At 41.2% G+C, this 25,417-nt stretch overlaps 1 protein-coding gene across 2 annotated transcripts in view; it reads right to left on the bottom strand.

The window, feature by feature from the left end:
- Positions 1 to 25,417, bottom strand: part of FBXO34 (F-box protein 34) — a 75,418-nt gene that overhangs the window by 24,351 nt on the left and 25,650 nt on the right. The gene's annotated exons all lie outside the window — the stretch shown is intronic.

Here is a 25,417-nt window from a genome sequence, read left to right as displayed (position 1 = left end):
GGAGCTGGCGGGGCTCTCACGGAGCTGGCGGGGCTCTCACGGAGCTGAGCGCTGACAGCGTGAGACCTAGGTGCACACGCAAGGAGGCCCTTTCAGTCAGTCCATTCAGGGTTTCGCGTAACAGTGCCTTCAAGTAACACCTACTGTAATTCTTACTTCTACTAGGGGTGGAATGTATAGGTGAGAAAAATACTCAACATCCAAGGATAATCAAATAGGATGCTCTTCCATTCCTGAATTCACTTGGAAAATAATTACCTAACACCTCCAGATATGCTCCAATGTGCTTGAAACCCTGAGTTAATGAAGGCAAAATGAAAGCCAAACAAGGTGTGAACAAAAGTTTCAGCAGCGATTCAGACAGAGAAAAGCGGAGAGGGTGAGTTATCACAGTGGCTTTAAAACATGAGTCTGCTGAGTGAACGTCAGCATTTATAGCGCATGTGTCTATTTAGTTTTTCAAACTTGATTCAAACTAATATCAAAATACCGAGTATTGTATACATTACGTATTTTCTCTTTATAGTTGCATAAGATCTAGAAGCATACAGGGTTTACTAGTTTTGTTTACACATATTTAACTACATTATAATGTAACAAAAATTTTAACATTCTCTCTATATTGAAGGGCTTCAGTAAATTTCTTCCTTTGGCTGGGATTCATGATACTCAAGTTTACAAAATACTGCTCCAGACCAGAAATTACTCAGTGTAGGAGAGGATGACAGCAGCATAGGAAAAACTATTCTTATACTGACAATAGAAGCGTATACCAGAGACGTGATTAACACTCTAAGAAGGTGGAGCTCTCTAGGCCCCACTCATCCAGATCTGTAACAGGAGTGCTGCACTCAAATTGCAATCATTACACGGGGCTGAAAGAGATCAGGCGCCTTAACCAGGGGAGTTTTCACCAATCCTTAACCTTGGTGAATTTGCTTCCATTGCATATCACAAGAATAAAACAATTTCCATCTCTAATTTGAACACCTAAGCAATCATTTCTGCTTCTATTCAAATCTCACACTGGGAGCTAAATTATCAATTAGATCTTTCATTCACTCACCACTGAGCATCTACTATGTACCAGGCACTCTTCCAGAGACTGAGGATACAGCAGTGAACAAAGTACAAAACTTCCTGTCCTCAAACTTCTGCTCTAGTTGGGAGACAGGCTAAAAAAGCATACGGTACCTAAGAGGTCTCTATGGAGAGAAAGGGAAGCAGGGAGTGTGTCATACACAAACGATGCATTTAGACATAAGATTTCAGACAGCTATTTCACAGTCAACCATATGATGAAACATTTTTTTGGTGAGGAAGAGTGGCCCTGAGTTAACTCCTGTTGCCAATCTTCCTCTTTCTGTTTGAGGAAGATTGTTGCTGAGCTAACATCTGTGCCAGTCCTCCTCTATGTCATGTGGGATGCCGCCACAGTGTGACCTGATGAGTGGTGTAGATCCGCGCCTGGAATCTGATCCAGTGAACCCAGGCTGCCAAAGAGGAGCACATGGAACTTTAACCACTATGCCACCGGGCCTGCCCCCCAAAAACTTTTAAATAAAATCTACTAGAAATAATGAGTGCCCATTTATATATGAACCCAGAAATGGGATGAGAACATCAGGATAACACACAGAAGCAAAATGGCACAAGAGCAAGGTCTTTTTTGAACTGAATCTAATCCTGGTGTGTGCTCAAACCATTCCTGAAATACTCTAAATAGATCTGAAACAAATTTTAGAGGAACATTTACAGAGACAGACAAAAACTGAGAGGTTGAGACAATACAGGGAAAGAAAGAACCCCCGGGAATCAAGTTAATCAATAGTCACTCACCGTTAGCGTAAGTGTACAATATTTCCTAAGTTTTCAATATTAAAACTAAATTTGGATGGAAAGAGAAAAATGACATCATGGCTATCTGATGCCACTCAGCTCTAGATTTCTTGCATGATTACAGGAAACACACAAATCAAAACTACAGATGAATGCCTTTTCCAGGCTCCCATCCAGGAAGACGGAGAAGGGGAGGGAAGAACACCAGTAGTTACAGGGACAAAAAACAGGCAAATCAAACAGGAAAAAATTATCTTTGACAGAACTTACCACGAAAACAAAGGCTAGCCATGAAGAAAAACGGCTCTAAAATTAACATTCTTCCTAGCATGGAACCAGGAAAATGGAAAAGCTCAAGAGGCTAAGAGGAAATCTCCTTAAAATACTTAAATTTTATCCGAAAAATCAAATTATTGTGAAATTTTCTTGATGTTCTTAAAAAAAGACTTTAATTCCAAAATGCCCTTTTTAAAAGAAAGCCACACAGGTATTTTAATTCTATCCCATCACCACATTTCTACCCATATTCCCACCAGTCCAAGAAACAAAATTCAGTGATTCTCCAAAATAACGTTGAATAGAAAATTAAACCTTTAGAAAGAGTGAGTCAAAAGTATCAAGAAACATAAAACTTGGTTAAACATCTTTTAAGATCATCCAATCCTGTTATTTCATGCTCAAAAAACTCCACATGATATTTTTTGGTTTCCTGAACACGCCCTCCTTCCCATTGGAATTACAAACCCTGAGAAACATAGAGGAATCATGAGATGACACCTAGCCAAGGCTTCATACACTGATGCAGGACCAGAAACCCACTTTTATCACTGCACTCAGTTGATGAGGCTCCCAAGGCTAGCTCATAATATAAACTGGTGTGTCAATTAAGTCATAATGGGGATCAAAATTCCAGTTTCAGAAATTGGAATGCCTGAGTCCTCCCTTCATATTGTCCCCTCTCCTAGTGTAATAATGAAACCAGTAGGTTTGGGTTACACATGAAAAAAGAATAATTTAAGGAAGAATCATCTAAGAAAGAACTCAACCAAGCTATGAAGAATCTTGATGTACAGTTTTTGACAGACAGCTAATTACACCCCCTTAAGTTTAGAACCCAAGTACTCACTCAGTGCACAGACTCAGCCTCCTCATCCACCGCCCTAAAGGCAGAACAAGCACAAGCACCCGCTTGAAATGCTTGTACTTAAGCTCCTCCTCAAGACCTAATCAACTTCGGGTTATTACGTACTTTCTTCAGCTGATGTAACTAAATGGATTTTCACTTCCCAGGTGTCCATAATCTTCTGAGTTTGAACTAATTCCCTTGACTGTTCTAAACCTCTCTAGCTGCTCATTTACTAGATTATGTTCCTTCTAAAGACGTCCGATCACATCCATTAGTAGCCAGCTCTTCCTAATTTTCCGAGTCATCTTATCTCCAAGTTGAATAGTACACTCACTTTAAAGAGAGAAGCCTACTTAACCATTCATTCTTGCAACAAATGTTATTTCATGGAATTTTAAACATTTCTAAGGTTTAAGTATGGGATACTATAATAGAGAAAGAACTCAAAATACACCTGAATTTTGGAAATAAATTGCTTTTTAAAGACATTTTGTACAAATCTCCGTCAGCCCTTTCCAGGGCCTCCAGGCAGCAGTTCTCTAGCTCTCAGGGCACATTCTGTACCCAGCCCCAGGATTCTAATTAAGTTCCTGGGGAGGGGGAGGGAGCACTAATGAGCCTTAACTGGAAGATTCTCGACTGTCCTCAGGCGGAAAGTAAAGCCCCTGTGGATTAGTTTTGGAGTGTTTGTAACGTGACTGAACCTCAGTTCAGGGGATTTGACTACGCCACATACTCTCAGCTGCATCTCCTGAACGCTGAGGCTGTTTAGACACACCTTGAGCGGGCCTGCTGTCTAATCTGCAGAACGGTATTTGGATTGTCTCACATCCTTCTGAAAAGCAACGGACCAGCATCCTGCCCCGCCTCAAGAATGAGTTGGCTCCTGTTACTATGGTGATGAGCACCGTAGGAACAGAGATAATTTGCCACTTCACTGGAAATTCAAAGCATTCAGTAGCTTTGTTTATCAGGAATGAGGTGGGAGGACAAGCAAAACCAATTATGGAGGATATTTATAAACATGTAAAGGAGGGTGTTTCTTGACTCAGAATAACAAGATTTTAAATTGGTTAGCTTACAGGAAAAAATGAAGAGAGTATGAGGACTGAAGAAAATAAACATGCTGGACAATATTCTAACACGTACAGTTCTATACCATCCCTGAACTTGGCGCTACAGATTTTCCAGAACACAGGTTCTCAGATTGGTTTTCAGACTGATTAGACACAAAACAGTTTTGTTTATGTGTGACCAACAGTCTGGATGGGAAGAAACATCTACTGAAGCAACCAAGAATCAACCCACGCAAATACTGGTACAAGTCCAATGCTCCAGAAACACTGATGGTTTACAAGAAAGATGCGCTATCTCAATAAATTCTGTTTTTTTTAAAGATTGGCACCTGAGCTAACAACTGTTGCCAATCTTCTTTTTTTTTTATTTCTGCTTTTTCTTCCCCAAACTTCCCCAGTACATAGTTGTATATTTTAGTTGTGGGTCCTTCCAGTTGTGGCATGTGGGATGCCACCTCAACATGGCCTGATGAGCGGGGCAATGTCCGCACCCAGGATCTGAACCGGCGAAACCCTGGGCTGCTGAAGCAGAGCGCAAGAACTTAACCACTCGGCCACGGGGCTGGCCCCTCGATAAATTCTTAAAAGGAAATAATAATATTCAGCACCTATTCCTGATCTAGAAAATATTCTTAGCAAACTAGGGAAAGAGGAAAACTTTACCTTAACAAAAGGAATCTGCCAGAAACTTATAGAAAATAGCATACACACTAGCAAAATATTAAAAACATTCCCATCCTGGAGCTAGGAGTAAAAGGTCTCAGCTATCATATTACAAAAAAAGATTAAAATATTCAAAGGGAAGAGATAAAAATCTGTCATTATTTGCAACTACACCTTATCTGGGGCTTTCAAGTTAAGCAATAAATTAAATCAACTAAATTAATAAAAATTATTTGGCCTAATAGTAAGTTCACAAACTTAACCAGATAAAACATGAAAACTAAAAATAAAACAAAAAATGTTAAATGAAGAATTATCACATACCCCAGCAATTCCACCCCTACGTGTACACCCAAAAGAACTGAAAACTGATACTCAAACAAATCCTTATACACCAAAGTTCACAGTAGCGCTACTTAAAATAGCCAAAAGTTGAGAACAAGCCAGATGTCCATCAGTGGACGAATGGATACACAAATAAAGAATCCAGACACAAAAGGTCACATACTGTACGATTCCATCTGTAGGAAATGTCCAGAATAGGCAAATCTAGAGACAGAAAGTAGATTAGTGGTTGCCTAGGGCCAGTTGTGGGTGGGGGAGCAGTGCAGTGATGGGGAGTGACTATTAATGGGTTTCTTTTGGGGGTAATGAAAATGTCCTAGAATTAGAGGTGATGGTTGCACAACTTTGTGACTACAGTCATGCAGGACATAACGATATTTTGGTTAAGTGACAGACCACTTATGGGATGGTGGTTGCCTAAGATGAGCACCATCCAGCCTAGGTATGCCGGCTATACCATCTAGGTTTGTGTAAGTGCATTCTGTGATGTTCACACGATGACGAAATCACCTAATGATGCATTTCTCTGAACGTCTCTCTGTCATTAAGCGACACATGACTGTATTACTAAACACCAGGGAACTGTAAACTTTAAAAAGGTGGATTTCATGGTATGTGATTTATATCTAAATTAAAAAAGTACATGGAAAAGTCAGTAAGATTTGAGGTGGGAAAAACATCACTCCAAAAACATATGTTAAAACTACAGCAATCAGGGGCTGACCCCGTGGCCGAGTGGTTAAGTTCGCGCGCTCCGCTGCAGGCGGCCCAGTATTTCGTTAGTTCGAACCCTGGGCACGGACATGGCACTGCTCATCAAGCCACACTGAGGCAGCGTCCCACATGCCACAACTAGAAGGACCCACAACAAAGAATATACAACTATGTACTGGGGGGGCTTTGGGGAGAAAAAGGAAAAAAATAAAATCTTTAAAATATAAATAAAGTAGGCCTGAAACAATAAGTCTTCTAGAAGAGAATATCGGCAGCACACTCTTTGACATCAGCTTCAAAAGAATCTTTTCGGACACCGTAACCCCTCACATGAGGGAAACAATAGAAAGAATAAACAAATGGGACTTCATCAGGCTAAAGAGCTTCAAGGCAAGGGAAAACAGGATTGAAACAAAAAAACAGCCCACTAATTGGGAAAAAATATTCACAAGTTATTTATCCGACAAAGGGTTAATCTCCATAATATACAAAGAACTCACACAACTCAACAATAAAAAATCAAATAACCCAATTACAAAATGGGCAAGGGACATGAACAGACATTTCTCCAAAGAAGATATACAGATGGCCAATAGACACATGAAAAGATGCTCATCATCACTAATCATCAGGGAAATGCAAATCAAAACTACACTAAGATATCACCTTACACCTGTTAGAATGGCAAAAATATCCAAAACCAAGAGTGACAAATGTTGGAGAGGCTGTGGAGAAAAGGGAACCCTCATACACTGTTGGTGGGAATGCAAACTGGTGCAGCCACTATGGAAAACAGTACAGAGATTCCTCAAAAAGTTAAGAATAGAAATACCTTATGACCCAGCCATCCCACTACTGGGTATCTATCCTAAGAACCTGAAATCAGCAATTCCAGAAGTTCCATGCACCCCTATCTTCATTGCAGCATTATTCACAATAGCCAAGTCATGGAACCAACCTAAGTGCCCAGCAACTGATGATTGGATAAAGAAGATGTGGTATATATATACAACGGAATACTACTCAGCCATAAAAAAGGACAAAGTCGTCCCATTCACAACAACATGGATAGACCTTGAGAGTATTATGTTGAGTGAAATAAGCCAGACAGAGAAAGACAAACTCCGTAGGACTCCACTCATAGGTGGTAGTTAACATATGGACAAAGAGAACTGATCAGTGGTTGCCAGGGGAAAAGGGGGTGGGGGGAGGGCACTAGGGGTGAAGTGGTGTAGCTACAACATGACTAATAATGACGTACAACTGTAATTTCACAAGGATGTTAACTTTTATAACCTTAATAAAAAAAAAATGTCTTGATGGGGTAGATCTCACGTTAAACATCCTTACCAAAAAACCAAAGAGGCACAAGCAAACTTGTGGAAGTGATGGATATGTCTATTAATTGATTGAGGTGATGGTTTCATGGGTGTATGCCCACACCCAAACCCATCAAATTGTATACATCAAATGTGCAGTTTTTTCTATATCAATTTTACCCCAATAAAACTGTTTAAAAAAATAACAGCTTCTGCAATATAAACAAGTATGCTGAAAAGATAGATGCCTACTTCATTATAAACAAAAACTTAGTGCATGACTGAGTAAAATGCAAAATCCAATGCTGTCAGATATGAGAGAATGACTTTAAAATCTTACTGGGAACTCCTTTCTAAACAAAAAACACAAAACACTGACATATCTGACGAGATACAAATTTCAAACATCTATCTGGAAAAAAGACACCATAAAGTTAAAAGACTGGGAAAAAATATTTGCAATATACACAAAGGATTAACTTCCATGATATTAGTTTACCCAAGCCAATAAGGGCGAGAAGAGAGGACAATATTTTAGCATAACACTATTGGTGGAAAACAAAACTGGAGAGCTATATGTAGTTTGCAAATCTATAGAAAGATATTATATAAGGTCCAGCAAACTGGATATTTTGAGGAGAGTTAGGGACATATTTTTTACATACATATATAAATGTATTTACATACACGTATTACATATATTTTTACATCTATGTTTAATGTTGTTTGAATTTCTGATCATAGTATGTTAATTTTATAATATCAAAAACAATTTTAGAAGGAAAAAAGTCTGAGAGGCTAAACTTTAAGTAGCTGACAGCCACCGAAGCATTTTCAGAAGGGCAGCGGCATGGCTGGCTTCGTCTTTTTGACAGATCCCTGGAGCAGCTTTCCCGAGAGGCCATGAGAGGCACCAGGCTGGAAACGGGCAGGGACTCATTCTCCACCACAGAACAACTGCTGAACACCCGTGGACACGCGGCACTGAGCTCACCACTGGGACCAGTTGGAGACGGTGCACGGGGTCTCAGGAAAAGGCCGTGTACACCTAGTTTGGGCGACAGTGCAAGGGAGACAGGGCGAGGGAAGACACCCGTTCTTTTTTCTTTTGAAGTGGGGGAATGAGGTGCAGGTAAAGCCCTTGCCATGTTAAGGCATCAGTGGACACTATCCTTCTGAAATGCCGTGTGTTACAGGAGGACTGGTCATTCCTAATGAGTGTAATCCATTTTTTGACAACTCGCTGAACAGAAAATGCTTTTAAAAAGCCCGTATCAGCCTTGCTCCTACAAGTATCTGTCTTATTTTCAAGATTCTTTGACTTTGGAAAGTCCATGTCCTAAAAATCTCTGAACACAGAAATTTCAAAGCCACCGTGGGTCATTTTCGCTGTGTCTATTTTTTTTATTCTTTGGTTTTGTCAAAAGATGAATAAAAAGAGGACACAGTATTCATAGTCAATCCAAAGGAAAACATTTTGGTGAATGATATTAGAGGTATTTTTAATTATGATTTAATCCCCACAGGTTTCTTCTTACAGTTGACATGCTCCCATTTTATCACAGCCATCTGCTATTTCAACAGTAAGCCAGTTTTAATAAAGACCATGACTACATAAAAATTTTTCAACTTTCTCACCTTAAAACTCATTTTTTTTTAAAGTGTCTCCTAAGTGAAAGGAGGCAGAAAAAAGAACCTGCTAATAAGTTTGGAAAAAATTCACCCTACCACTTAGCTTAGGGCATTTCAAAAAGGCGAGGGGTGTGACAGCAGCTCCTGGTTATGCCACTACCTTAGGGCTAACTGCTTTACCATCTGCCTTTTAGGAGCATCTCTGAGGTTGCTGGGCAAGCAGGCAATCACCATCACCTGGACAAAGTCAATGGCCAGAATGAGCTTTTCTTAAGCCTATCGTAATGCTACCATAATTCTCCCCAAACCATGCCGACAAGGTCCGCATTTATAGATATCCTATTTCAAATGCACGCTGTGCGCAATGCCAAGGCAAACGCAGGCAGGTTCCAAGGAAGACATTATGGCAAACATGACAGTCACAGGACCTAGACATCATAGTATTTCGTTGTTTTCACATAAGGTAATTTGTTAAATACAGTCATGCATCGATTAGCAATGCAGATATGTTCCGAGAAATCTGTCATTAGACGATTTTGTCCTTGTGCCAACATCACAGAGTGTCCTTACACAAATCTAGATGGTACAGCCCACTGCACACCTAGGCTGTATGTACAGTACTAATCTTATGGGACCACCATCCCATAAGCGGTCCGTCACTTGACCAAAACATCGAGATACAGCGCATGACTGTGTGTGACTCAACGTGATTTAACAGTTTTACTCATGAAAGACCTTTTATATGAACAAAGTTGAAACTCAGCAAACAATCTTTTTAGACTCTTTACAGAATTTTGGACCTGAGCATATAATCATATGGAAAAACCTGGCCTAATCCCGTCCTCCCATCTGAAGACAAGCATTTCTTCCCAGAAATCACAAAGGATTTAAAAAATAAAAACAAACAAAAAAACAGCAATTAGCACATGCACAGAGTCTGACCTGGATCTCATCCTATAAACTGAAGTGAGGGAAAACCTCTCTAATTAAAATACAAAAGATGGTGAGCAAAGGAGAGATCAGAAAGAGGAGCAATAAGCAGTAGCTGCCAGAAGCCCTTTTTGTAGAAATGTTTAATTTAATTTAGCAATTGGATACTGCTGTACACTGCATCTTTAGAAATAATTACCGGGGCCGGCCCGTGGTACAGCAGTTAAGTGTGCATATTCTGCTTCTCGGTGGCCCGGGGTTCGCGGGTTCGGATCCCGGGTACAAACATGGCACCGCTTGGCACGCCATGCCATGGCAGGCATCCCACATATAAAGTGGAGGAAGATGGGCACGGATGTTAGCTCAGGGCCAGGCTTCCTCAGCAAAAAGAGGAGGATTGGCAGTAGTTAGCTCAGGGCTAATCTTCCTCAAAAAAAAAAAAAAAAGAATTACCATCTTCACAACTTTGAGCAAGAAGGGTCACCAGGACATCTAACCTATTTCACATGTCCAGTGTCAAGTAATTATTTATTCCTTTTATATATCCTGTCAGATATTTAATCCTTTTAGCCACCACTGTCACTGTCTTGAGCCACAAAACTCTTTTTCGTAAATATATGCATTCCTCAATAGAGGAACAGTTTGAGGTCCAAGTCCCCCTTCTTAGAGATCACAGGCAATCTCTTCTCCTTGAGTTGCCACCCTTGTATCCTATGACCTTTCTACTCTGGCCTTAACCAAAAGGTAACCATCAACACGGTACAGAATTAAGGCTAATGAGAGCCCAACCAACCCAATCACATCCAATCTAATGAGGAGAGGGGAGCAATGAGTTTGAGCAGAAGGGGGTAAGAGTGGAGGCAAAATCCCAAGATTGGGAGACTCACTAGATGAGGGGGCAACAAATGCCTGCTTCAGAGTGGGTGAGGCGACCAGGCCACCAGCCCAGCCGCTGAGGGGCAACTGGAATTGCTGCAGAATCGAGAAGAGCGAGGTACTATTGTTCCACTTCTCCTCAAGACCAAACTACGACCTGAAACGGGGATTGGCTAAGCCTATTTAGACCCTCTTCAAATGGCTGAGGTTATACTCTTTCAGGAGCGATATCCCAGACTTCCGGGTAAGGATGGTGGGCCAAACGCACAGCTATTTGCGGACCTTCCCCAAACACCAAGGCATTTCTTTAAGATGTAAACTCACAGGGACAAAGAAAACTGGAGAGTACAGCCACGCATTTTTGAAAGCTGGAAAATAATGGATAAGAGGTAAAGTAGTCAAAGACCCAAGAAAACTGAGTCCTAAGGTAAGCAGCAGGGAACACTCCCCCAAAAGGCTCAGCAGGGATAAAACGGGAAGGATTAACAGGACACCTTCCTGAAATGCAATTCCCAGATCCCCTCTCTCGGTCTTCAGACAGGCAGACAAATGCCCTTCCCTGCCCCTTGCCAAGGCTGGGGGTGGTGCAAGGAGGGCTCAAGCAGAGGCTACATGCAGCGGGGGTCAATGGGTGAGGTGCAGGCAGGTTAAGTTAGCCTATGCCCTACGCCCCGGTCCACAGCGTGTTGGTAAATAAATGTTTGACAACTACCTGGGGCGGGGAGGGACAAGGGTAGTTATTTGTAATATTTGCTGATTCTTGTGGTGTAGATACTCTCAGCTACTTCAAGCTACCCAATGATGTTGAAGCAGGGTACCTGAGGGGTACTGTGGATATTACACCAACTTGCAGTTTTTCCTGTGCAACTTGAGGGGTGACTCAGGGGTCCCGAGGATTTGTGAGCTTGTTTTACAGAAGAAAGAGTACGCCTTTGGGGAGGCTGCCATCACTGGCTGGCTGGCTCTCAGCAGCCCTTGAAGCCCAGAAGACAGAGTGCTCAGGGGCTTATCAGGAGTGACCCCTCGTTTCCCCGAAGCTCCTCCTGCCAAGAGCCTTAGCTCCAGAAACCCCCCTGCTTTGGGGGAGGTGGATTTAAGCAAACCCAGGCTCCCGCCTTGCATTTTGGCCAATTTGAATAAATCTTTCTCCATTTCTGAGCACTGATGTCTCTGTGTTTGGCTTCCAGTGCATCAGGCACATGAACTTGAGATTAAGAGGTTCAGTGTCAATGTCACAACACAGAGTTCAGAAGAGATGCACAGTATGCTAGTATTACATAGTATATTACCATATAGGTAGATGTAAATAATTTCAAAAGCATCTCTAATATCAAAATGTAATAAAATAATTAGGAAGTGGTGAGTTTTTAGTATTTATTAATTTGATTTTTCTTTTTTTCTTTTTTGGACAGTAGGTATTCTAAATTTTCTTGTTTTTGTTATCTTGCTTTTCTTTTTTTTTTTAAAGGTATGCTTTTTTGGTGAGGAAGATTGGCTCTGAGCTAACATCTGTTGCCAATCTTCCTCTTTCTTTTTTTCTCCCTAAAGCCCCAGTATATAGTTGTAGGTCATTCTATTTCTTCTATGTGTCATGCCTCCACAGCATGGCTTGATGAGTGATGTGTAGGTCTGCGCCCAGGATCCGAACAAGTGAACCCTGGGCCACTGAAGCAGAGCACACAAACTTAACCACTCGGCCATGGGGCCAGCACATAATTGATTTTTAACACAAAATTTAATTATAAGTCTGTATAATCTTTAATAATTGTTGTATTTAGCAACTGGCTCACAAAGTACCTGAAAATTTAACAACTGACTCCGACGTGCCAGTACAAGCCACTGACCCCAGCCCCCTCTATCAATACCTTTCCCCAAAGGCTGACTGTCAGGTCTTCACTTCCAGGGCAAGATTAGAAGAGACTTCTCCGCGGAATCTGACCAGCGATTAGTCTAGGAGCAAAACTATAAAGATACTGACAAATTCTCAAACTGAATTTGCCCAGCCAGACCAGCCGACAATGAAGCTCACAGCTGCAAAGTCCTACTTTATATTCGGAGCTTCCAATGAGCTTTGCAGGATCCCACTGTTAAATATTAACAAACAGCCAAGAACTGTTGGATATCTCCAGGATGAAAGACAGAGCAGGAAAAACAAGCTGGAAGAAAGAGAGATTAGGGTCCACTTCACAGGTGTGTGACCTGGCCGCACAGCACCCTGACGTAGAAGAGTTCCATGTTAGGGTTGATGCTCTGCTGTCTTGGAATTCTTTAATAAATCTTGAACAAGGGGGCCCACATTTCCACTCTGCAAATGATGTAGTTAGTCCTGATAGAGACTATGCGGGCAAAAGAAAACTCTGGGGGAGAAGACACCATTAATATTTGCAGAAACATAAGAGAAAATATTACAAACATTAAACAAGAGTAGTATGCTTAAAAAAAAAGACTAAAACGAGAGTCAGAAAGTGAGAGTAAGCACGAACATGCTTTCTCAGCAATTATAAATGTAATTAACTGAAATGAAAAACTCAATAGAATAGCATAAGAACCATACGAAGATCAATCCAGGAAGTCCAATATCTGAATAAGAAGAGTTCAAGATAAAGCTAAGGGGGCAAAAACAAGAGGAGACAGTCGTCAACAAAATAGTTCCCAGACTGCAAGTGTTCATCAAGTGTCAGCACAAAGGATAGAGCCAAACACAGTGCGGCACATGACCGTGCAATTTCAGACACTGAGAAACGAAGAAAAGAACTATCACACAAATAATCAGGATCCGAAGGGCCTTGGGCTTCAAGAGCAATGGAGGAAACTAAAAAACAATGAAGCCCTGCCTTTAAAATTTCAAAGGAGAATTTTCAAACTAGAACTCTACACCAGCCAATCAATCAATTAAGAGTAAGGACAGAATGAGACATTCTCAGCCTTTCAAGGTCTCAAAGTTTAACTCCCATGAACCTTTCTCAGGCAGCTACTGGAGAATACGTTCTGCCAAAGTAAGAGTCAAACCAAGAAACAGGAAGGAATGGGATCTGGAAAACGAGAAATCCAACATAAAGAAGCAAAGAGTATCCCCAAGATGCTGGGGAAGGGAAGTCCCAGCATAAGAGCTGTGCATAAAAACAGTGGGTGCCAGTCCAGATGGGAGCTCATCTTCAGGACTAGGGGAGGCTAAGAGAATACCTGAACTATCAGAATTTCCTCAAAGGAAATTTGGACAAGTTGCAATTTGGACTATATTAGGGAGAAGTTAATATAAAAGTAAACAATGAAAAATATAAATCTCAGGGAAAACCAAAAGTTGTACAGAAAAGTAGAAGTGTTCACAGATTACTACATGGCTTACCTGTGAATAGCATGTTCAGTCTTTTTTTTTAAATTTTTATTTATTTATTTATTTATTGAGGAAGATTAGCCCTGAGCTAACATCTGCTGCCAATCCTCCTCTTTTTGCTGAGGAAGACTGGCCCTTAGCTAACATCCATGCCCATCTTCCTCTACTTTATATGTGGGACACCTGCCACAGCATGGCTTGCCCAGTGGTGCCATGTCCGCACCCGTGATCCGAACCGGCGAACCCAGGCCACCGAAGCGGAACATGCGAACTTAACTGCTGCGCCACTGGGCCGGCCCCAAACATGTTCAGTCTTAACTGTGTAAACAGTGAATACTGATCTAAGCAAAGTTATCCACGTCTACAAACACCTATACTGGGCTGTGAGAACAAAAAGGGTACCCGGGGATGTGGAAAAAGAACTACACCCTCGTCTGCTGTAACAGGAAATCAAGAGGTAATGCCTGAAGCCGAGAAATCAAGAAATCAGAGTACAAGAATGTTCTTAAGAAGGAGAGGGTTCAGAGCTTGCTCCCGCAAAAGATGGCACCTTGGCAGACTGACTATTTTAAGCTGAAGAATCCTTGGAAGGGGCAGGTGCAGAAGGACTCTCTGACGCCCCTTCTCCTCCGGAGCAGGTCCCAGAGCCTCATGCGACAGGAGGAAAGGAGCATCCTTATCTCTGCAGACAGAGGGGCGCCGAGACAGAGCCAAGGAAGTGGCCTTGCTGTCCCCAGTTCACTCCCCGTAGCTCATACTCCTTTCTCCTGTCACCTTTTCCATGACTTTCTACTCTTCATCAAATCTAGTATAAAAATGCTCAGTCTTAACCACTCTTCAGGTCCTTTCCTTAGGGAGACTCCCGTGTCACATAACATTTACGTTAAATAAATTTGTATGCTTTTCTCTTGTTACTGTGTCTTTTGTCAGTCCAATTTACAGGGCCCCAGCTGGAGAACCTAGGAAGGTAGTAAGAAAACAAATTTTTCCTCCCCCGCAAGAACACAGAGGTAAATGCAAAAAGAAGACATTGTCAGAATGAAAGAGTCTGCCTCTAGGGAGAGAGACGTGGGAGAAGTGCTGCTTTTCAAGACACTTCTTCGAGGGCTACTGAATCTGGATTACGAGTCTTCTCAGCGGGAAACTGCTCTCCTTTCATTTGTTGTATTTCCAATTTTTCTACAACAAAAATGTATTACGTGTGTAATAAAAACTTAATAATCATCTTACTATTGTCGGATATTCAAAATCATCTGTATCTCTAACTATCTTTTAGGGATGCTGCTACGTCATATCACCCCCAATCTGGCCCAGCTCAGGAAAAGTACCCCTCCAGGAGTGACCTTGGCAGTTTACACCAAAGGACTCCACAGCTCAAGCTGGGTTTCCCTCCGCAAGCCGACATTCTTTCAAACACTGTAAAGAGACTTTCATTTAGCCCTGTGAGAAATTCAAATAATAAACACAACAAACTCTAGAATGTGCCTTTAAGGGGGCAATAAATTCAATTTCTTTCATACCTTTATTATTCCTGACACTAAATTAAAAGCTCTCAGTATATATAAATTGCAATATGCAATATACTATTTTAACACAATTGGATAGTATTTGTTTTTATTGTCTTTATATAGCTGTCAGGTTGACTCTCACCTACCTAGAAAAGTTATTATGGTCACAGTTTACAAAACACAGTTCAGATAAGTAAATGCTGTCACATCCTCTGTTCACCCCAGATTGAGCGCTGATGACAGTGATGGCCATCTTAGGATGTTCAGAAGGAATCTGCTTAGCACAGAGAACGGAGCCAGTCTGCAGACAGCTGTAGGCCGGCCAAGGCAGCTACACGTGTTTTCACTTATTCCCTTAAGAGTGATTTGACTTGTTTGGATTTGGTATAGGATCATTTCTGGATTTAAGGAAAACTAAACAAGGTTACAGCTTGTTATATTGGCTGGCAGGCAGGTAGCCAATGAAGAAACCCTGATCTAAAAAAGATTTGTTTTGCACTTAAAATTGAGGTGCGATAGACATCCCTGAAGGTGTGGTCTCCATTTCTCATCTCTTTCTGTCTAATCATGGCAAAGGTTATCTTGTCTTCATTATTGATCAGTAAACCCCGGCACGGTAACGTGGCATGGTAATGGTCACGGAGGAGCAGGAACGCTCCTCCCACACACACATCCTGCCCCCAGTAAATGTCCCCTTGGCATAAAATACTACTTAAGTTCTTCTCAAACTGGCAACAAAAATAAGCTGCTACCCAAAGAATTTCTTTTTTTCTCCAATCAAATTAAAGTTTGCCAATGTACACAGAGAACACACTTCCAGATTAGTGGCTGTTAGCCAACTTAATCTTAACCAACACTCAGAACTTTATGTTCACACTGGAGTGCTTTAGGAAAATAACACTAATCTCTTCCGGCTTCTACACAGCGTGCAGACGTCAGGGAAGTTCACCTGGTATCCCGCCACCTCCAGCCATGCCCATCTCACCCTCCCCAAAAAAGCAGCTTGAGTTTTTTTGTTTTGTTTTGTTTTGTTTTTGAAACAGCCTGCTTTTTCCATCCTGAGTTTTCCCAAACTATTTCAGGGTTCTGACAATTCTGCCAATGACTAAGTCTCCTCCTGGCAAGGGTTACCTCATTATCACTATTAAAAACAGTCCCTCCTAATACTGACTGATAAGGATCTGGAAACTCATCGTAACTTCAGGAATGCAAATCCCACCCAACCCAATCTCAAGATAAATGCATTACAAATGGAATGACAGACTCACCGCAGAAAAGAACTCCAGCAGTCTTTGTGCTCCAATTAAACTACTGAGTTTTGTGTGTATTCCTAATTCTTACTAATATGAAGAATTTACTATTTCCTTCTCATAACCAATTAATAAATCAACTACTAAGAGCCAAGTAAGCAAAAAAAAAAAAAAGGCAAAAAAACCACCAAAACACACACACACACAAACTAAGCAGCAAGTGCCCTAAGTTTTTAAGGTAATAAAGCCTTCCAACTGATCTTCTGTTTCAGAAATATTTTATGCAGGACATGTGTTGGGTAACTTTTGTTCTTGGCAAGCTAGGCCTCCTGCTTGGAAAAGCATCAGCAGACAACCTCAAACGAGAGGTCCTTCCTACATCCCTCAAATGGAACAACCACTTAGAAACTTAATTCTTGCAAAAAGGATACCCACAATAGAGAGGATCATAAATTTATTTCTGTCATCACCATTTTGCTTTCTATCTAGCTTTCTCAGTGTGAGCAGAAAGTCACATAGTCATTCTGGAAACCTGAAGACAGCAATACAGAGATGACTCCCCCATCCACACACAGCTCACCCAAAAAGCAATGTCCAGGAAAGTCCTTTCATGTCAACCAGAATCAACCTGGGTCATTTTGTAGGAGAACATGCAGCTCAGGGGTATTTAACCTTTCTGTGTCATAAACTCCTTTGGCAGAATGAAAAGTATACATCCATTCTCAGAATATTTTTTTCCCTTATTTTTCTTAAAGATTGGCACCTGAGCTAACATATGTTGTCAATCTTCTTTTTTTTCTTCTTCTCCCCAGTGCCCCTCCAAGTACATAGTTGTATATTCTAGTTGCAGATCCTTCTGGCTTTGCTATGTGGGACACGCCTCAGCGTGGCCTGATGAGCGGTGCCACATCCGCGCCCAGGATCCAAACCAGTGAAACCCTGGGCCACCGAAGCGGAGTGTGAGAACTTAACCACTCGGCCACAGGGCCAGCCCCTCAGAATATTTTTTAAAGCAAAAATACACACACACAAAGAAAACCAATTACATGAAAATACACTTATCAAAAATATTTTTAAGGGGCCAGCCCAGTGGTGCAGCGGTTAAGTCTGCACGTTCCGCTTCGGCAGCCCAGGGTTCGCCAGTTCAGATCCTGGGTGCAGACATGGCACCGCTTGGCAAGCCATGCTGTGGCAGGCGTCCCACATATAAAGTAGAGGAAGATGGGCATGGATGTTAGCTAAGGGCCAGTCTTCCTCAGCAAAAAGAGGAGGATTTGCAGCAGATGTGAGCTCAGGGCTAATCTTCCTCAAAAAAAACCTAACCCTCCCCCCAAATAAATGAATAAATAAATAAAATAGAATAGAATATGGCACAAATAATATCCTTCCTTCGGGGTCAGTACAGAAGTGCTCACCAATCTAAAACAGAACCATTCAAACAGCCAGCAATTCTTTTCCATAAACACTCCTTATTTAAAAAGAAATTACACAGTAAAGATAGTATGACTTGCACTTAAAAAGGAAAGGGATTAAGACCAAAGGCCATCCCCAAATTTCTAAACCAGACAAAGGTAAACAAACATTGGAGGACAAGAGTCCCAAAAAATAATCTAAGTGTGTAAGTATTCAAACATGCAAGTGAAAAAAATGCCAAGAGGCAAGACCACTCAACTTCTTCCCAAACATTCTGTTTCGCTTGCCTCCACGAAAAGAATTCAAAGTAGTCAACTGAAGACATGTCAAAGTTATCGTGACAAATATGCAAACATTGTGGTTGACTAGGAACAACATGCACAAAATAAGTAGCAGGTCCAGGGAACGTAAAACTCGCAGTACAAAGCAGGTTTGTTAAACACGAGGGCTGGAAAACAGAATCATTATCTGCCACGCCCTCCTGTCACACCCATTTATTTGTAGTCATAACTGCAAGCTGTTTTAAAGACAATGGCGATGTTATTAAGGACACCTTCATGCTGTGCCAAAGCACATACGCATAGCAATTCGGAATCATCAGTGTTACTTTCATGAGCGCAAGGACTGCAGCCAAATGAAATGGGTGGATACCATCTTAAACAATCCTGGCAGTAGCCAACAGGGTATAGGAAAAAATGTCCTCGTGCAGATGCTAAATTCTCTTCCTCCTTCACACAATACAAATTCTTACTATTTGAAAAGCACTAGTCAAGGAAGGTTCCATTTACTAAGACCTAGGTATGGCCTGTTTTTAAGCACAAAGATGCTTATTATTTCCTTGTATAATCTATAAACCTAAAATACATGCACTGCATACTAGATCTGACATCATATAATTTTCAAAAGGATGCCATGTAGAAACAACTATAGCAGAAACCTTTAAATATAGGCACTGCAACTCTAGAGAAAACCCAGTGTTTCACAGACATTTACTAGAAGTGGAAATTGAATGAAGGCAACACGTAGCAACACAGAGCCTCACGCGTGGTTTGTTGTGGGTCTTCTACTGCTGATCCTCAGGAAACAAGTTACTCCCCATGAGGTTTTCCTGACTCTGTTTTCCTAATCATAATGAAGTCCAAAACATTAAGCAATTGTTTTTGGAAGTTTGGTGATCACGTAACAACTTCATGGCTTACTTTCAAGCACAGGGTAAAGTGTTTTTTAAATAGCTGACTGGGAAAAGAGGAGGGCCGTGGATCATACATGTGCACACATATTTATGTAGGCCTTCCAGCTGGCACGTCAAGTTTACTTGATAAAACACTGAGCCACTCTACTACTAGACCACACAGGTTTAAAATGCGGCACTTTATCTGTCATTGCGGCATGTCAATATTTTATTCAATGTCTTCAGTCTAAATTAATTACATTAGTTAATGCTTTGTTAACTGGCTTCAAGGCAAAAAAAGGAAAGGGATGAAAAATAACTTTAATGATGATATGACTTTATAATCACATCAAGACAGCCTTATATACACAGTACCTAGCAGTGAGACGGAGAAAAAAATGGGGAATAAAATTCAGGTCTTCGGAGAAATCGCACTATTTAACAGATTCAGTGGAAATTTCCATAAAACAATTTTAATAGCTTACTTTTAAGGCTCATATTTTTGAAACTTTTTTTCAGATGCAATTCTAATGCTTTGATTAGAAATCATATTTTAGGTTACTCAATTGCTATTTGAGAGAAATCTATTGCTCAAACTAAACTGAAAGAGGCGTTGAAAGGGGAGTGTCTGCTCAGGCTGTTTTTAAAAGAACCCCAAAAGGTTTAAGCTCGTATTGGGCAGCTCCTCAGTAGGTTCGGCATCTGCTGCCCAAGTTCGCTCCAAGAATATGAACCGCTTACGATAACTTCCAACAAAAAGCACAAAAACAAAGTAGGTAAAACCCCTATTTTTTTTTTTTAAGATTTTGTCACATTTGCTCCATTAATCCCTTTCATCCTTCTCTTTTTTTTTTTTCTTAAAGATTTTATTTTTTCCTTTTTCTCCCCAAAGCCCCCCAGTACATAGTTGTATGTTCTTCGTTGTGGGTCCTTCTAGTTGTAGCATGTGGGACGCTGCCTCAGCGTGGTTTGATGAGCAGTGCCATGTCTGTGCCCAGGATTCAAACCAACGAAACACTGGGCCGCCTGCAGCGGAGCGCACAGACTTAACCACTCAGCCACGGGGCCAGCCCCTAAAACCCCTATTTTTAATAAAATCTTTTTAAAGAAATATTTTGAAAAACCAACCTGTCTCCCACAGAGCTCCAAACCTTGAAAGATAATTACAATAAAAATGGGTTGGCCACCTAAATTATTTGCAATTGACAGTGACTTCAGGCAAAATCATTTATCATCATTAAGACTGAGGCGATACTTTTAAATTTATCCAGCAAATTAGGTGAGAATGAGACAAGAAGTTTAGCACTTGCCCAAAGCACTGCAAAAAAGTAAAACGGGTACATCTCACGTCTCAAAATGGCACTCCCAAACAAATGCACAAAGCAAAGGGCTGTACACTGGCTTCTATTTCCTTCTTCACCTCTAAAGATGGACTATGTAAGCCTTTTCACGGGCAGAGGGGGATAGGTCATGCATAATAAAGAAAAACGTGCAATGCTGCAAAGCTTTTCTAAATTATATATTATTATAAGTGATAAATTATTTTTTAAACAAAATGAGTAAATATAAATGGGAAAATTCACTCTGTTTTTTACGTATTTGGAACTTACTTAAAGCTGAACCGAGGGGCCAGCCCCACAGCCGAGTGGTTAAATGCACGCGCTCCACTTCGGCAGCCCAGGGTTTCGCTGGTTCGAATCTTGGGCACGGACATGGCACCACTCATCAAGCCATGCTGAGGCGGTGTCCCACCTGCCACAACTAGAAGGCCCAGCAACTAAAACATGCAACTATGTACCGGGGGGCTTTGAGGAGAAAAAGGAAAAATAAAATCTTGAAAAAAAACAAGCTGAACTGAAGACAGAAGACCAGTCAGTCATTCAGTCAAACCCCGGCCCGCACTGCTCTGAAGTGCAGGAACTCTGCTGTTCTCTTGACTTCTGCAGAAGCTGCAGTTTAGGTATTTTGTTTTCTTGCTTTTGTTTTGCAATTAACTGACTGCTATGAATCAAAGAAAAATCATACGAAAACAAAATTATTCAAGTTCACAATAAAATAAAGCTGTGAGTACGTATGGGGAGAGTGAAATACAGAAGAATTAACTGAAAGATTCCACCTCCCAAAAAATGACTTAAGATTATGTTTAATTAGTACCCAAATTTATACATTCTGAAAGGTATTTTCATGGATGAGAATGACACTGATGGTGTTAATGAGATAGGGGCTGGTGTCTCAAGTATTAGAGATAATTTGCTATTCCCAACGTAAAATGCCCAGCACTCAAAGCCGGCAGACTTTTTAAATTTTTAATGATAGAATGAGGTTACCATAGTAAAAGCTAAAACCACAAGCATAAACTTAGAGCCAAGGTCATTAGAACTGACATATACTAACTCACATTAAACAATTTCGTCACTTTAGCAGCAGACATGTCACTGTAACTTAACCAATAAATCTAAATACTAGTCTTTCCCTTGCGTATCCTTACAAGGTATCAGACTGCTTGATTCGTTTTCTGATGTAAAATCCTAAATTTGTTTTAATATATAGACTTTCTCTATAAAGATCCATTCCTGAGGCCTTCTTAAAACCATATTAAAACAACAAAGTTAGATGAGGTGGTATTTCCCTCCATGATTTAGCCTAATCCTAAAAATTTTCCTCTAGGGCTCTGTATGAAGTCAGTCTAGCAATGTACCTAATTTGGTTAATGCACTAGTTTATGACACTTCTCATATTCAAATTGCTGTACAACGTGAATCCACTAAAAAACAAAAACAAAAAACTGACTCCTCGTCGGGTACGAAATCACTCATTATCAAAGTGCCAATTCTCCCTCCTCAGGAGATTAAGTGTGCAGTTTCATGATAATAAGTCTACATTATTCTTGAAAGGTCACGGCTGCTGAAGCAAACAGACATCGAAGCCCTCATTTCAGAGGGCACCCCGACTCCAAACCTAGCATTACGCGAGGGGACACGACCTATGGCAGGAGAGCCCACCAAGCCCTCTTTGCTGCTGGACATAAGCAGAGAAGAGGCTCTGTCTTTCAGCACTGCTGCGGGGGCATCAGAGTCCCAGAAAGTGGCATGAAATTTTTGTTTATCACAAGGAAACGCGGAAGTTTAGAAACATGGGCCTTGCTCATTGGTTTACTCTTTAAGAAATGGCGATGAATAACAGAGTAAAAACAAACAAAACTCTCCAAGTCTAAAAGTAAAGGCATTAAACTCTCAGCTACACAACTCAATTTTGTAAAGCTACACAGACAAGGTTTGAGAACCAAGGGAGGCATTCATAACAAACACACTCATTTAAAGTCTCCTAAACCTAATCTGCAGCATTACTTCATCTCCTGGCAACACTAGCAAAATATATTATTTCAACGCCTAGCTTTAAAAAAACTAGAAAAAGTGTTTCAAGTTAGGCGTTTTAATTCATTTTGATAATAGCTCCTTAAAGTCTGTAATTCCAAAATCACTAACAATCATTATTGAACACTTGGAATTTTCCTAGCCGAGGACCAAGGACAAATAATGAGTAAGACAGACAGTATCCCAGCCCTCCCATAGTACCGAAATTCTAACTGGGAAGACACAAAAATACTTACCTATCATGTAAGAGCTAAACTATAAAACTGTTAGAAGAAACATAGGCATAAATCTTCATGACCCTCGACTAGGCAATAATTTGTTATATATGACACCAAAAGTGCAAGGAACAAAAGAAAAAAGAGACTCCACCAAAAATAAAAACAAATTTTAACTATCAAGAAAGTGAGGGGCTGGCCTGGTGGCACAGTGGTTAAGTGCACATGTTCCGCTTCAGCGGCCCGGAGTTCGCCAGTTTGGATCCTGGGTGTGGACATGGTGCCACTTGGCATGCCATGCTGTGGTAGGTGCCCCATGTATAAAGTAGAGGAAGATGGGCATGGATGTTAGCTCAGGGCCAGTCTTCCTCTGCGAAAAAGAGGAGGATTGGCAGCAGTTAGCTCAGGGCTAATCTTCCTCAAAAAAAAAATAAAATAAAATAAAGAAAATGAAAAAAACAACCTCCCACAATGGGAAACTGAGGAAACTGAGGCATAATAAAGGAAAGTGACTTGCTCAAGGTCACAGCAAGTGATGCTATGATGACCTGAGACAAAGCATTCTGGCCCCCAAGTCCCACACTCTGACACTTCACCACCCACCCTTTCCTGGAAATTGCCTATCGATGACCACAGACGGAGTTGTGTATATTCAATCCCTCACAGTAACCAGACACATTATGCATTTACACACAAGTTTCTTCAGTTGAGTTCCAGACGAAGTACTTAACTTGGGTTTAGAAGCCATGTTTACAATACTTACACTTAACCTTTAAACTCTGGAATCACACTTATCATTGCAGGTTGATCACTCAGCAATTCTGAGCATTAAGACTTCCTGAAAAACACCTCCCATCTCACCCTTAACTAGGGGGTGCATTTACTCATTATAATTTTTAAATTGTCACTATTTCAGTCGTATGTACATGTCTACATCTGTAGACATATAAATATAGATATCCTGAACCAGTATAGTGGAATGTGCTTAGAACTTCTATTTGTGGGCCAGCTGGTGGCATAGCAGTTAAGTGCGCATGTTCCGCTTCGGTGGCCCGGGGTTCGAGGGTTCAGATCCCGGGTGTGGACATGGCACCGCTTGGCAAGCCATGCTGTGGCAGGCGTCCCACATACAAAGTGGAAGAAGATGGGCACGGATGTTAGCTCAGGGCCAGTCTTCCTCAGCAAAAAGAGGAGGATTGGCAGCAGATATTAACTCAGGGCTAATCTTTCTCAAAAAAAAAAAAGAACTATTTGTGTAAAAAAGTAGATCAAGCTTAGGTTTCTAGTGTGAACATCTACATGAATGACAGCGCCTTTTACTGAGCCCGGGAAAAGAGGGTTGGGAGAAAAATTTTGAGTCCAAAAATTTGGACAAGTTGACCTGGAGGAACTATAAGACATCAAAGAGAAAATGAATAACAGGCAGTTGGATCTGTGGATTGGTCCTGAGAAGAACTGGACCAAGGAGGTAAATTTGGAAGTGTGGGCACCTAGCATGGTAAACTCAAGCCATGATAACAGACTAAACACCTAAGGAGAAGGCGTGGACAGAGAAAAGGCCTTAAAGCACCGGTTCTCAAATTCCAGCAGGCATCACCAGCGCCTGGAGGGCGTGCTAACACACAGCCTGCCAGGCCCCATCCCCGGAGTTTATGATTCGCTAGGTCTGGGACCTGAGGATGTTCACCTCTAACAAGTTCCCAGTGATGTGGTTGTTGCTGGTCTGGGGAACCACACCTGGAGAACCAGAGGCCCAGAGGAAGCCCTACAGAACTCTAACAGTTAAAGTAGAGGATAGAACTTACAAAAGAGACCAAGAGGAGCCCGGAGTAAGACAGGAGAAATACAACCCCAATTAAATTATTTTTACCAAGGTCACCAGCAACCTCCTAACTGATAATCTAGTGGAAACCTGTGACTCATTGAAACTCACTAAATTCTACTGGCAACAGGTATTTACTGAGCGCCTAACATGCCAGGCACAGCTGTGCCCTGTGACCTATCTTCTCCCGTGGCTTCTGAAATGCCACTCACTCCCTTGCTGCTGCTGCTTCCCTTTGAACGCTCAGATCTCCGTCATCTTATTTCCTCTCCACCCACTCAAAACACTTCAAGCTTCCCCAGGATTCTGGGTCTTCTCTTCATCATGCAAGCTCTCATGGCAGTTTCACCGAATCCCGTCACTTTGAGTACCATCCAGCTGCCAATAATTCTCCCACACCTCATCTGTAGGACCAACTTTGCCACTGGGCTTCAGGTCCTATTTCCAACCGCCAACCCAAACAGACGTTTACACACTAAACCTCTTTCTTCCCATATTTTCTCTTCAAAAAGCACAACCATCCATCCAGAGACCCAAGCCAGAAATCTGTGAATCTTCCCAAAGCAATTATTCTCAACCTTAGCACCATATTAGCTCCTGTAGAGCTTAAAAAAAAGAGTAACACCTCATTCATAGGTGTAATAATTGTCCTTAACACACGCATGTAAAGTGTTAAGCAAAAATGCTGTGAGCACTCAAGAAAAGGGAGCTATCTTTATACACACTTCAACTTTCAGCTCTTCTAAGGTCTTTTCTGACATTTCTGATCAGAATCAACACTTCTTTAGGCTATTTCATTAACAACAACAA

The sequence above is a fragment of the Equus quagga genome, chromosome 20 (assembly GCF_021613505.1).
Source record: "Equus quagga isolate Etosha38 chromosome 20, UCLA_HA_Equagga_1.0, whole genome shotgun sequence".
NCBI lineage: Eukaryota > Metazoa > Chordata > Mammalia > Perissodactyla > Equidae > Equus > Equus quagga.
The sequence above is the reverse complement of the archived record's forward strand: the minus strand, read 5'-3'. Positions and strand labels throughout refer to the sequence as shown.